This window comes from Terrapene carolina, unplaced genomic scaffold, assembly GCF_002925995.2.
Source record: "Terrapene carolina triunguis isolate 2854851 unplaced genomic scaffold, T_m_triunguis-2.0 Scaffold38, whole genome shotgun sequence".
NCBI lineage: Eukaryota > Metazoa > Chordata > Testudines > Emydidae > Terrapene > Terrapene triunguis.
Genome location: NW_020664389.1, coordinates 4,506,067 through 4,520,143, shown reverse-complemented (window position 1 = coordinate 4,520,143; position 14,077 = coordinate 4,506,067). Strand labels below are relative to the sequence as shown.

Sequence of the window (14,077 nt, the reverse complement as noted above, 5' to 3'; positions counted from 1 at the left end):
AAAAGAACAGGAGTACTTGTGGCACCTTAAAGACTAACAAATTTATTAGAGCATAAGCTTTCGTGGGCTACAGCCCACTTCTTCGGATGCATATGAGTATCTTCTAGCAGAGCATTAAGCAATGTAACTTACAGATATTGCTTAATGCATTACTTTCACAATATGACACTTTTAGAAATGTTGTTGAGCTCTTAAATTCTTTCATACATTAACTGGGTATGCTTGTGGATATGCAAAATAACATCACAGAAAAGGACAATATTGATGCAAATCTGCCAAGAGATATGATCTAGAAATTTTGTCTGACATTGCAAAGACATCAGGAAGTTAAGGATAATAAAGGGTTGTCATTGGATCCAGGAAAGTTGCTATACACCTCTAGGACAATTAGAAAATGTACATCACAAAATAGTTAAAGAGATAATCTATGAAAAGGTCAGAATATTTGACTTGATTTTATTAATATACATATTTAGTGGAACAAAAAGAGAACCGGGTTTCTAGAAATAATATTTTTAGATTATAATTATTTGTAGTATCATGTTTATTAGAGAAGAAGAAGCAATAATACAATTTAATTTTAGAGAATCTTCACTTTGGGAAATACTGAAATTCCCCACTATATTTGGGTAGGAATGCTATCCTATGATAAATCTATTACAGTTTATTGTAGAAGTAAGCAATATTGAAGAGATACTTGGAAAAACTGCACTCAAAATTCACCCAAACTAGTATTAATGGTAAAAAGGGAAACAGAGATATATGTGATTACGCAGGAAAATAAAACTATGTTCAGTATATGGAATAAGCAAAAGGCTTAAAAATATAAACAATCTAAGAACTGCAAAGCCTCTAAAAATAATCAGATACAAGTTAGAAAGCGATAGAGGAAAAAGATACTGAACAGCAAACTGAAGAGACTACTTCAACAAAAAATAAAGGCTTCTTCTGCCAGCGCCAGGCCCCCCACTAACCCTACAGGCCGCCTTGGACCCTGGGTCCCCCTGAAGCGGGGGGCCCCCCAAAGCGTAGGGCCCAGGGCAGTTGCCCCGGTCCGTCCTATGGACGGGATGGCTTTGCTTGGACCAGTTCTGGGCACCACCCAAAATTATACAAACCTGGTGCCCATGGTTATCAACCAACTGGTGTGCCTGTGTCTGATTGTCTTAGAGTTCACTCAGACAAGGAGACAGCAGTTTCAGTGGCATGTATCCACAATATGACCTTCTCTGAAATCTGTGGGGCTGCTATGTGGAATTTGATTTACATTTTCATTGTGATTCTTTCAACATGACATCAAGAGCAGATTCTGGTTTTGGTAGGTCAGTGCTTGAGTCACGGTTTAAGTAGCAGGGGTCCCCACTTAGCCAAGGAGGAGGGATGGGGCCTCCTAAATAGGGGGAGGACGCCATGCAGGATTCTTACATGGACCCAGAGTGGGCATGAAGTTGAGCAACTAATACGTGATTTGCCCTCTTTAGAATATGTGCATAAACCAGAACCTGCAAGGGAGGTATATGTTTGAATTAATCTGATATAGTAAATGACTGAAAGAACCAGAGGGGTGGTTGAGTGCAACACATGTGCAAGGCCACAAGGGGACATGCTGAAGAGCAGCACCCCATGACAATCCCTCACATCCAAGCATCTTCGGCAGCAGGGAAGGACAGGTGACTTGACAGGATGGAACTCAGCAAAAAAGGATACCCTCTTTAGACTTGTTCAACTCTGCTGCTCTATGCATACTTCATACTTTGTGCATAGCACCATGAGTTATATATACTGCATTAATGTACTTTTTCTAGAAGAGTCACACTTCTATGAATGTTTCCTTCTAATTCACACTCACATGGCTGACATAAGCCACTTGATAATAGGTTTTCTAGATTCTATCTCTGTACTTTTCATCAAACTGAACTGTTCTGTAAATGCTGCATTTTATTTCTTTCCTGTATGATAAAAGCTATCCAGATGGGCATTCCAGAAATCTGCTTGCTGTGTTTTGGTTGTGATTTGGTGCTTAGACTACAAGTAGTGGTTACCACAGTGTTTTAGGAAAACACCTTTTCATGAGGCAGGTATTTAAGCAAATATGACTCCATCCCTTAACAAAAGGAAAATAATGTGTTTGTTGATTAAACAATTCAGACCGTTTATTTGCCTGTCATACTGGAAGGGTTATGAAGAGGAGAAGGGGAGAGTATCCTCTACAGGAGATCCCACCTCTTATGACTAGGTTACCAACCCTTTGAAATCACCATGTCATGGGGATCTTGCTTCCGCCAAAGAAATTAGGATAAAATGCCATTCATCACCCATTAATTCAAGTTCAAGTTCTAGTGCAGTAAAACCCAAAGAGTCACCCTGTTCGAGTGCACATTTCTGTAGAGCTCCCACCCCTTAAGCCCCTGGAGTAAGAGACCCAACCTAATCATGGGATCAGGATCTCTCCAGTGATGGTGAGAGCACACCTTGTTCAGGCCAACCATGTTGGACAATTCTTAGTTAAAACAAAGACCATGTTAAACATTATTATTATTATTATTGTTAACTATTTTATTTATATTGTGGTAATATTTAGGAGTCTCATTCATACAGAACAGGATCCCACTGTGCTAGGTCTTGTACAAACACAAAGTAAGGAAGGTTGTGGAATACCTGTCATTGGAGATTTTTAAGAACAAGTTAGACAAACAGCTGTCAGGGATGGTCTAGTTCATCCCTTGGCCCACGCCGCTTTCCGCTGCCCGCATTGGCCTGGAACGGCAAACCGCGTCCAGTGGGAGCCGCGATTGGCCGAACCTGCGGACGCGACAGGTAAACAAACTGGCCCGGCCTGCCAGGGGGCTTAGCGGGCCGAAGGTTGCCGATCCCTGGTCTAGTTATACTTGATCCCACCTCAGCTTAGGCAGCTGGACTAGATGGCCTCTTGAGGACCTTTGCAGACCTACATTTCTATGATTCTATGAAAAAGACGTTCACTGCCCCAAAGAACTTACTATCTAACTCAACACTCACTTGTCCTCTATCATGAAAAAGAGATCTCACTGAAGGGCTGAGGTACTCTTATAATGGGAAATAAAGGTGTTCAGATTACTCCTACAAAGGAAAAAAATACCTCTTATAAATATGACACATCTCAGTCTTCTGAAATCACTCTTATTCAATTCAAGTGTTGAGTAACTGAGTGCAAAAAAATTTTAAATTAATAACTGAACAAGTTGTGATAGCTGCATTCATTTCACAGTTCAACATCTTTCAAGATCTTCAACTAATCGTTATATGGTTATTTATAATATGTGTCTCACTTTGTCCAAATCTGTGGCTTTGTGTTAGTTGTCAAGAGTGAAATGAAACTCTCACTTAAGCGCAAGTATGTTTTCAGCTACACTGTAAGCTGTAATAAGGTTCTATCATCCCATCAGGAAAACAATTCGATAATGCCAAACTCACAATGTTCTTTCCCAATAGCACATGTATGTAATATCTTGAAATTTAGTTAAAATCAAAAGCCATGTCAATACAAGTCTCCTTATTAAATCAGTGGGATTACTGACTTCATGTATTTGTTTTGATAAATGTAATCTTTATTTTCAACCTATTATATATAAATAATGTGTATTATTAGTATCATTATTATTCATTTTTATGACTATAACATCTAGCAGCCCAAGTCATGCATACACAGCATATAGCAACAGGAATATATATCTCAATAGATACACTGTATTTCAGACCACTTGTGGACATTAGAGATCCCATGACACTTTGTAAGATGAGAGCCGTTAACCCCAATATCCTGACCAGACAGTATTCCAGCTCAGGTAATTAAATATTGTACGAGCTACTCAAATTTGTGTTGTATTTGCAATTGGATACTGTTTTTTTTTTTTTCTACTTTGTCCTAAACCAGGGTGTGTTTTTATGCACATGTGCACAAGCAAATATTCACTGTGGAGATGCCATTGACTATGGGATTTTTCTTCAGTTTTTGTCCTGGAGGATCTTAACGCATTTTACATATAGTATTTAAATTTCATAACTATATTGACTGTATGGCACATATACTGCTGAAATATGAGCCATCAGTGGACCGAAATGTGGCAGCTCAACTGTGTACTGCAATACTATAAAATTGCGTAGGACAAGAACTGAAAAAAATACTATGCCTGATTGCAACCACAACATGAATCTTCAGTAGGTGAGATGTAATTATCTGGGTTGGAATTTTAGCTAGGACTTTGGGGCTCATGCTTTTAATCTTACAAAAAAGTATTATGAGGTGTTTGATGTTCACAAGTGCTCAGCATCATTTAGATCTCATCTTGAAGATAGCACTTACAGCTAGTTCTTGCCTCTGCTACTGACATGTTGCATGATATTGGTTGAGTCATTTCACCTCTTCATGCTTCGTTTTCCCTTCTATGAAATAATTATAGTGATACAGTACCTGCTTATTTTTGTAAAGTGCTTTGAGATCTATGGGTGAAAAGTAATATTTAAGAAATTTTATCATTCATTTTATTTATTAGACTGTATATATAACTTATTGCTTGTAACCTACTGCTGATTAAAATCACACAGGCACATAGCCCAGCAATACAATGTATACAACGTTCCATTAAATGAAGAATACTTGTTATCTTAGTATTACATTATCCATGTTCTATATATTAAATGAAGAATTTGCTAAATATAAAATTGAAGTCAATAGTACTTGTAAAAAATGAAAAAAATCACTATATCACTGTATAGATAGTGAAATTCACTCATTGATTGTGTGTCTAATTCTCTATGGAGTCTGAGAAATGCACATGAAATCCCTGAATCCTAGAGTTGGTATTTGGATTTCTGATTTACCTGAGATGTGGGAGGAAATTGATAAAACCAGACATCCCTAAATGTTTTAGTCAGATGAGAATGATTTTGAGTGATAGTTCAGCAAGGCTCTGTAGTAATTTAGAACTGATTGACTACAAACAATAGCATAATTATAAACCATGAGTTAAACTTGCCCACTCCACCTTCAGCCACACTACTTGTAAGACCAGCTGTCACCAGTAATGCAGAAGATACTCAAGCATGAGAAAAAATGGCAGAATCCCAGTAGATCCACAGCTTACCAGGGCCAAATTCTTTGGAGGGGTGTGCAATTTAACTCAGTGGATGACGTTTGCACATATTTGAAGGTAGAATTTGACAGGTAGCTCAAAGGCACCTAGCATCCTCATTGGTGCATGATGTATGTAGGTCTAACTGAAGACCTCAAGTGTTGTTGTCAGGCCTCAAAGTGTTTGTTATAAATGGAATCCAGGGTATAAATCTGCACATAGATCCAAAAGAAATGGGAGAGATTTGAATACTGAGTGCCTTGAATACTGAGTGCCGTTCTGGTCACCTTTTCTCAAAAAAGATGTATTAGAATTGGAAAAAGTACAGAGAAGGGCAACCAAAATGATTAGGGGTATGGAACAGCTTCCATATGAGGAGAGATTAAAAAGACTGGGATTGTTCAGTTTAGAAAAGAGACGACTAAGGGGGGATATGATAGAGGTCTTTAGAATCATGAATGGGTGGAGAAAGAGAATAGGGAAGTGTTATTTATCCTTTCACATAACACAAGAACCAGGGGTCACCCAGTGAAATTAACTGGCTGCAGTTTTAAAACAAACAAAAGGAAGTACTTCACACAGTGCAATCAACCTGTGGAACTCTTTGCTGGGGGCTGTTGTGAAATTCAAAAGTATAACTGGGTTCAGAAAAGAATTAGATAAGTTCATGGAGGATAGGCCCATCAATGGCTATTAGCCAAGATGGTCAGAGATGTAACCCCATGCTTTGGGTGTTCCTAAACCTCTGACTGCCAGAAGCTGGAACTGGATGACATGAGATGGATCACTCAATAATTGTCTTGTTCTGTTCATTCCATCTGAAGCACCTGGCACTGGCCACTGTCAGAAGACAGGCTACTGGGCTGGATGGACCATTAGTCTGACCCAGTATGTCCATTCTTATGTTCTCATCATCCATTTGGTTCAATATTTTATGACAACATAGCACTCCTCTGTCCAGAGCACTCCTCTGATGTGATCTCCTATTTCTGCTGAAATAACATCACTCTTTTGTATCTAAAGGATTATCCCTAGTAGCCCAGGTTTTTGAGAGAAGCAAAGTAGAGGAAAACTTGCTGTTTGTTCCACCTCGGTGATGTTATGGCACTGCAGCTATTCCATACTCAATGGAGAGCTGCTTCTCCTGCAACAATTGCAGCTCATTGCAAAGAACAAAAAGGGCACCTCTATTTGCTGTAAAGTAGAACTTTTAAAACATTGTAAAACGGCGTTTGGGAAGGTTCATTTCAATTTAGGTGGTTGACTGATTTGACCATGTTTGCCTCCTTTTCTTCATTAATACCCATATTTTGTTCTCATGTGCCTTAGGGGAATGGCTGTTCTTCAGACAAATGCCCATATTTGTCTGTGAACAAGATTATTCTTGCGTGACCAAAAGTATTTTCTATACATTATTATTTGCTGCTGTTCTGTTAAACAGTCTGATTCCTCCTACAAGGAAATTGACAGGAGACTCAGGTGACCAATCAGACCCCACCTGAATTCTGAATAGCCAAAACAAAACTTGCAAGGGTTTGCAAGTAGCCCATAGACTGAAATTTGGATGACAAATAAATTTGTTTAAAAGCTTGTCTGCTCTCGAATGTTTCAAGATCAGGAAAAGGCTTTAATTCACAATGAATATTATTTATGATGAATAATGATACAGACGCTTAACAAGGAGTCTCCTGCCTGTTTAGCTGTAGCTGGAGGATTTAATTATGTGGTACTAACCTTAAAAACCATAGAAAGATGGGAAGGCATACATCCATTTGAAGAGAAAATAGAGGGGGCAAGATGTTAAAAAAAAAGGTTACCTTGCTGATTTCAGAGCCTTCAAAGTCACTCTTTCACATTTTGCATACATTTTACAGTCACCTCTGTCTCCCCAGTATACCAGTGCTGTGTTCTGCAGAGCAAAGGTTTTTAATTTCCTTTCGTAAAGTACCATGCACTGCGAAGATGGTGTATATAAAAGTTGTCATGATTCAGAGAGAGGCTCCCATCTTTCTCCTTCTCAGAAGGAGGGGAGTCTCTATGGGTTTCTACAATCCTGGTTGGGACTCCAGTAGCTCTGCAGGTGCCCAGATGATGGATAGCTACCTCGAGCTTTACTATCACTGGAATCCCCAGCACAATCAAGCTTCCCCATCACCACCATTTTCTTACCTATGTTTGGGGTAGCAGGAATAAAGTTCTGCTGTTCAAAGTCATGGTCCTTCCCCCTGCCTCCATGCCATGGCTGCCTGCTCAGGCATGGACAAGACCACACACATCGGTGCATACTATTTTTCACCCTTTGTGACATCACCACATTGTGTAATGGGTAGGGCACTCATCTAGATCTTTACCAGTCGTCTGGCATGCAGGGACAAAAGTGTCCTCATTGAGGACTTGCCTCATATGAAAGTGCTCTTCTACCCAGACAAGTGACTCTAAAAATGGTTGTGTGGATTCACATGTTGATTATCTCTCAAAGACTCCAGCTCAAATTAGCTCAGTTTATAAGTAAAAATATATTTTGTTTTGTGTATTATTTTCAAACACTGCAAAACTGCCACTGTGGTCTGAAATTTAAGCTCTTTTCCCACACATCAACACCATTTTACATGCCAGAATTTGCCCTTTATCAGTTTTAGCTGGGCAACAGTGTCTGTCTTCAAATTAAACTATTAGTTACACCTGTGTAACTGCACTGCAGGTCAGCGGGGTGGCACTGGTCTAACAAAGGGCTTAATTTGAAGACATTGTTACTGAGGATGTAATTTGGCCAACAGAATCTTTATGGCTAATGATGTGTAAGACCCCAGCTTCACTTTCATATTCCTAGCTGAGTTTGAAGCACTGGCAGTTAAGAAAAAAGATATTTAGATTTATCACAAGAATAAATTAGATGTGAAAGTCACTGAGACACAATAAACATGGAAGCCCAAGCTGTCTTTTTCACAGAATTACTCTTTAGGTTACAGTCACACTTTAAGTTGACTGGATCAACTGTTCTTGAATTATTTGTGAGTCTGAAAATCTGAAATAATAGTACTTAGGCTGATAGACTAGTTTGCATTGGGAAAGCTCAAAGAATGTTATGAAACAGGGTACCATCATGCCCATTTTAACAGTTGAGGCACAAAGAAGCTGCATAACTTGCCCAAGGTCACACAGTGAAGTGGGGACTTTTTACTGTGTGTTCAGAGGCCCTCGACTGGAGAGTTTTTAAAAAGATAAAGGGTATTTTTCCCTACTAATAACTAGATATGGGTAAGGCTTTTCCTTAACCTTTCAAAAAGGTTATCTTTGGGCTGAGACCAAGCATGTGAAATTTCATTCTAATGTGGAATTTTTTGAGAAAGCTTATGAGGAATAACTGCACTACCACAGGAGGGTCCAGATGCCATCCTAGTACGGAATGGTGGAAAAGAGAGGGAACTGTTCTTTTTAAGGGGCCCTTAGCTCTGGAACAAGATCCGCTCATCTCTCAGTACTAAAATAGCCCTGATCTGTTCACCAAGCTGGGCACACTGTAAGGTGCCTTTATTTTCTGTGGAGGGAAGATGGTTGATGTATGTGGTGGGGTGGTTTAGGGGAATGGGGGAGATTTATGAGGAGTTGAGTTCTGCTCACTGTCACAGGGTAAACTGCTATTTAATGTTATTTGTGTTCTTGTAGTTTGTGGGGGGAGGAGGGGGACCCCAACACTTTGGATCAGTGTTCCTTTATTATTATAGAAATTCAAAGAAATAACGTGAGGTTTCAGTTTTAACCCTAACATTCACCGTTACAAACCCTATATACGGTGAGTGAAAGCATACAGTGGGTGGGAGTGCATGTGTATGTGTACATTTGATACGTGTTTTACACAATGTGACAGGTCTGATCGGGAGTGGGGAGGGGTGGCAAAGAGAGACCATTTGATTGGGGTCTTTATTCCTGCTTCCTTAAGGTCAGATGGTTGGGATTTGTGGAATCTCTGTCCTTTGACCCTTCCATTCAGTCATTTCTTCCTTTGCAACATATCCAAAATCCATCTTTTCCTGTTCATCCTACTATGACGATCATCCTCCCTGCCTTGATAATTTTCTGCTTGAACTACTCTCACCTTCTTTCTGGCCTTCCTGACAACCCCCTCAGTCTCCTCCATTCTGTCATTAAACTCCTCTTCCTCTCCCACTGCCCTAGCTAGACCTATCAGCCCTTTTCATGAATCCTTCCATATCCCCTTCAGCATCTGTTTCAAAGCCCTCATCCTCACGTTCTTGACTGGTACTGTTCTGCTTCCTCTCAGCACTGGCTGCCCGCCATTTTTCTGTTCAGACCTTTCTCTCCTCCAGTTCCACCTCTATTACCTTCCTTCTGCCCTCAAGGACTTCCATGACATCTCCCATGCTGCCCACAGAGCCTGGAATGTCCTTCCTGATCCTTTTCTCCACAACATAACCATCCTGTCCTCCTTCAAATCCCTCATCAAACCCCCTTCCCACAATCCCTCATATAATGAACCTCTGGTATCCTTAAAGTAAATAAAATGAAATTAAAAGTGTAATTATAAAACAAAAACAACCAGGGGTGCTGGAGCAATGTGTATAGTAGGGGTGCTGAGATCCATTGAACCAAACTGTAAACCCTGTATCTGATAGAACCACTTCAAGTCAGGGGGCATGGTAGCATCCCGCCCACCCCCCTAGTTCCAGCACCTATGAAAAGAAGAGAATTAAGATAATACCCTACCATCCTTACAACCCCGTTACCTTACTGTGTTTTCCCTCTCCCTGTTCCTTGTCTGCTACCTCCCACATTGCCCTGCCATGTCCTAATCAGTTTAGATTATAAACTCTTTCGGGCAGGGATCCTGCCTTACTTATTATGTAAAGTGCTAGGCACAACTATGGTGCTATGTACAAATATTAATTATTAATAGTAAGTTTGGAGGTTCATCCCCACCTCCCTTTTATTAATGTAGAAACTATGGACGTTACTATATTTTAACATTTATATTGCAGCAATTCCTGAAACTGAGGTAGGAGAATTGATTTGATTTCTGTTAGTTTGTTCACAACATTGAACTCCAGATAAGCTCTCTTGACTAGCCTATTTTATGTCCTGTAGAAGTGTATCATTGTTGGCATTTTTATTTGGCAGTCTTGTGACATTTTACATTAGAACAATAGATGGGCAGAATAGAAATTATAGATTTGAAGCTGGGGAACTATATCAAATGCTTGTCTATTTCATACCTTGTATTTTTTATCAATCTGATCTGTATTTAGGAAAGGGGACAGTGCAGTTCTCAAATGTATGGGTTTGCAAACTTGCACACCAGCTGTCCTAGTCAGTAGTGAAGCTAACAGGGCTAAGGTGAAGGTATTCATGCTGTTGGAAATACAGCTAGCTGCCTCGGGAGACTGCTTTGAGAAAGATTTCAGCAATATTGAATCCCCACTGTTACTCGGGGGTATTGCTGTGCACATATATAATTTGTGTTAGATAAAATCAGGAAGTAATAAAGGGGGGAAAAGAAGAGCTGTGAGATCTACTGTATACTGTGTTTTATATCTTTAGGAGAAAAAAATATCCAGGGAATGTTGCTTTAATTTGTGGGGGGGAAAGTGTGCTGCTTTAAATCAGAAAACTTGCATTCTAGTAACTCTTTTAGTTTGGGAACCATTTGGGTGTGTTTATAAAGTAAAGTTGCAGAGTAGGCATGTTTACTAGACCTTTAATTGCTACATTTAGTAGAAAGGCTTTTTTTTTTTTTTTTTTACGACAAGAAGCCAGAGTTTGCTGTGCAAATGAAGCAGGCTTCACAAGAATCAGATTCACTTTGGACGACTCTTCACATTCCTAGTCATCATTACATTAGGCAGCACAATTCCATCTCTGGTTGATGGGCAGAAAAAGTGGGCAGCCTGCCAGGTAGACGTTTCCATGGCTCCCAACCCCCAAAGGTGATGCGTTTTTCAGCTAATTCAATGAAGAGTGGGCTGAACTTTGGGTATAAACTAGACAATAGCTGCCTTCGCAGTATCAGCAGAATGGTTTATGGGAATGCACTCCACATTTGGCAGAGAATCATGTGACCTTACGGCTGAGATTTTGTGATGGTGCCAACGGAGACTTGGAAAGCAGTACCCGTTCTGACTTTTTTCCTCTTTTCTTACATGGCTCAGAAAATGGTGGATCTTAATACTTGACTTTAGCCAGACTCAGCAAGCGATTGAGCTTTGAAGCACAACTTTGCCTTTATTCTGGCTTTTTTGGCACACCACCAGGAGGCTGTCCCTTTCACGCCTGATAAACTCTGCTGCTTATCTCTAACTAGGGAAAAATATATAGAGATATAGATAGATAGATGTATATACAGAATATTTAGACTTCATAGAATTTTAAAACTATAGGTTCTATTTTTTTTTATTGCTGAACTGTGGTTTATAACAATCTTTTTGACTGTCTGAAGAATAAAAGTTCTTACTGTTTAATGAACAGGCGTTTGAACTGGGCAAACGGGGCGACAGCACTGAACATGAGATCATTGCAGCATAGTGTAGCAAACTGGCACCCTGCCTTTTCACCCCTTTGCTTCGGCAGATTTGTGCAATCCCCATTTATAAAATCAGCACAGGGGCTAGATGAATTTTCTGGTCTCTTCCACCTCTATCACTGTGCAGGCACTTGCAACAAGGATTGGTGCAGCTTTTGCGCAGTGCTTTGTGCTTGGAATTCCGAGAAGAACGAAAAAGAAGACAGGCATCCTGGTCCTATTCCGAGAAATAACAGGAGCCTAAGAAGAAACAAATCTGAGTTTGTCTTAGATACAAGAGTGATGGGAAAAATGTGAATCTCCTGCTTCAAAAAAAAAAAAAAAACTGGCATGTTTAACTACAGAGACATCAGGATGTGTTAGAGCTTCTTAAAACAATATAACTAAATGAGCCTAAGCGATTGTTTCTTTTACTTACCAAAAAAATCTGTATTTTATTTTATTATTGCTTAAATAGCAATATTTGGCAGTGGGTGAAAACGTACCTTTCATATCAGGTATAGCTTATTTTTCTTTTCTTTTCTTTTTTTCCTTTTTAAACATGTTATTTTGAAACTGAGTCCTTGTGTATTAAATTTACCGTAGTCAACCAATCACACCTTTTTTTTTTTTTACTAACTTTTTGTTTCACTGTGTTTGATCTAATACTGCTAAAAATAGAAAAGTAAACAAACAGGAAAAAACAGAAACTATATAAATAAGTAGTTGGCACATTTTATCTTAGCTAAGCACTGAAGTTACTCAAAGATTTTAATGGTTATATGTATTCAGTATAAGCTTTGGTTATCTGTAAGAAAATGGGTATTTGGAGCTGGTTGCTACGGAAAGTCCATTCTTTTTTTATATAGTGTGACTCATGCTTTCAATTCCTAAAGAGAGGGGGGTGGAGGTGGAAAAAGTTAAAGCTGTAGGAGAAGATCACTCTTGTAAGCAGTATATTAGAGCAAAGTTATGATTGAGTTGGTTCACATACTATCTTACAATTTGTGTTTAAATCCATTACAAAGAATTCAGTGTAATAAGCACAGGAATAAAAGGCACATTATTTGAAGTTTCATGCAGCAAGCCTGGTTTGCTGCTAGTAACCGTGCCTATTTTAGGATGTTTGGTAAATCAGCACTTGTCCATGAATAGTTGAAACAGTGCTTAAGATACCCATTCAATATTTTTGTGAGAAGTGCATACAAAGTTACTGTAAGTTTAAAGCACAGTGCTGTGTCAGCAGATCAATTGTTTCTTAATCATTTTGTCTGTCTTTGGAAATAAATTGCTAGGCAATTGGAACAATTTTTAATAAAATTCATTTTACCTGGCAAACAATGAAAGTGTTGTCCAAATCAATATTTTTTATATATTTTCAGTATGAATTTTTTCAGTCTTTGTCTATTCTTTTGAATTCTATATTAAAAAGTTATAAGTCCCTGGACAGAAAATACTTTGAGACATAAAATGTGCTTTCATTGAAAACTTTGATTTTCTTATTTTAAAAAACTGTAATTTTTTGTTTCTTTTCTTATACAAACTTTATAACCATCTTATGGCTTTACAAAATATATTTAGTGAAGTTTAAACATGTATTTCACAATTTATAGATTGCCAGTTGGATAGCTGCTCTAAGACTACCTGCTGAATTGTGCTACTTTATATTTTTGTTGCTTTGCAGTGAATTGTGGGAAATTACTAAATTGAGATCATTTATGTATAGGAAAGATATAGCTCTATTCACCTATATTAAAAAGAACAAATTTATTGTGATTTCCCACCAATACTTGCATAAAAATAACTACATATATCAATAATGCATATTCGTATAGTGGAAAATCTATTCTTGCATTTTCTTAAAAGAACATAATTCTATTGTAAATTAAAGCATAGCAATCAAATCATATATTTTTCTGAGGTTTTCCAAAAGTATCTTTTAAAAATTATTGTAAGTGTAATTGAACTTAACTTTCTCCAATATTTTTATATTAAGTTCCATGTTAAATTAAAATCAGATAAGCATCTTTAAGCAAACCTTTTTTATTTTCTAGCAAGTGTGCACTTCTATTTTTGGAATTGTTAATACAATTTTAAAAATTAGAAAAAAAAAGAGAAAAATACAAATGACACAGTCACTTTGCCTAAGTGTGTGTGGCTCACTGCATATTTTGCCAGTGGCCTTCAGAGGGGCGTTGGTTTTAGATCTTTAAAATTATGGTTACTATCCTTTTGCATATTTCATGTTCTAAAAATACTTTCACAGAATAGACCTTCTCATTATTTCTTTCTTAATCGTTTTCTTGTTTTAGTGCAAGGAAAAATTAAAACGGAAATGAAAAATGAAGAAGTTGGTTATACCAGAAATCACTGAAGGTAATAAAGTGATCTTCTTAAACATTTTTACATATATAAGATAAATAGTTTATATATATATATATATATATATATA

General features: G+C 38.2%; 1 long non-coding RNA gene across 1 annotated transcript in view; it reads left to right on the top strand.

Annotated features, from left to right (window-relative positions):
- LOC115271227 overlaps positions 1-14,077 on the top strand; it is a 75,378-nt gene that overhangs the window by 14,339 nt on the left and 46,962 nt on the right. Inside the window, exon 2 of the long non-coding RNA XR_003899832.1 lies at positions 13,938-14,001. This is a non-coding gene — a long non-coding RNA (uncharacterized LOC115271227). The remainder of the gene's footprint in view (positions 1-13,937; positions 14,002-14,077) is intronic.